Raw genomic sequence first — 1,433 nt, 5'->3', positions numbered from 1 at the left:
CTGGTCTATATATAATATCCTGACAGGTATGTAGAATTCATAGCACTTGCCCTCAAAGAGCTTACCTAGCGTAGATGCATGTGAATGCATTTAATAATTGCTTAATTGGCAGCAGTGCCAACATACACAGTCTGTTTGGTTTTATATCATTCTCATTACCTGCTGATTACCACTGTATACATTGCTAATGGCGTGGTTTCTATGGCTTGTGAATTTCACGGCCAAATAATATGTAATATATTGCACACTTTAGTGTAGAAGATGGAGACTCCATAACTTTTCGTGTGCTCTTTGCCACTTTGGAATGCATTACACTGAGATCAGGCAAAGTAATAAATTTATTTCAAATGTGCGTGATAGCTAAACATCAATTAGGACTGATGGGCAATATTTCTTCTTCCAGCAACATAACAGTTTTTAAAGACTAAGCCATTGAACGTGGAGTCACTGAACATGGGACTCAGTTCACTGGGATCCTTCTTAGAAAAATAAAGGACAACTTGAATTGGATTTGTGTGGCTTATTCAAGTAGTAACTAATCAAATACATCTTGGTGAACTTAATTTGTCACAATCGTTTGGTATTTTATTAACTCTCTTCCCCTTCTTCCCCCAACTCTCACGAGAATGGATCATGAGTATCTTAAAACATACTAAGTCGTCTTCCATCCCTGTTAATCTAAATACAAAAGCACACTTTCCTTATCCAATGTAACTTACTGTCTTTTAGAGTAGCTGGGGTTTTAATTCTCTACAAAATTAAAACCAGCAAAGAGAAACATTTTCAAGGAGCCATCACATTGTAGAGCTTTAGAAATAAGACTTTAGAATTAAGGGCAACTATATCATTTTGTAGCTAAAGCACCTGAGGCCTAAAGTAGGAAGGTAACCATCGAGGTCAGGGAAAGGTGTGGAAGATCAGGTTTCAAGCTAAGGAAGAGTCTACAGGGACTCAATCTGAGCAGGTCAATAACTGAAAGGAGACCACGAATGTTCTGGGAAGGCTGGCATTGGGCCTCCAGTGTGGGATTCAGACAGGGAGTGGGCCTGGGGGGAAACTGAGCTTCTGCAGTAGGCAGAGAAGTCCACCTCACCTCCGGAAAGTGCCACTGACATCAGGGAGTTGAGGGGAAAGAGCAATGAGTTCCAGTCCACCTGAGAAAGCAGGCCAGTCTGATTAACTCTGAATTTAGGCTTATTTCAGATACTTCTTGAGAAAATTTGGACAAGAGCAAGTCCCACGCAGCCTCTTTTAAATCCATGCCCAGTATTTTCTGGTGGAGCTGCTAAACCCTCCAAGTGACTCCAGTATTTTAATTTCACTCTATATTTAATTCCGACAGTTCTATGATTGATTATTTAATGGGCAAATAAGTAGGGTCACAAAAGAGTGTGAATGTATTTTACAGGATGAGGATGGGTGGAGTAGAGCAG

This window comes from Grampus griseus (assembly GCF_964374135.1).
Source record: "Grampus griseus genome assembly, chromosome: 1".
Classification (NCBI taxonomy): domain Eukaryota; kingdom Metazoa; phylum Chordata; class Mammalia; order Artiodactyla; family Delphinidae; genus Grampus; species Grampus griseus.
This window is presented reverse-complemented; position numbering follows the sequence as displayed.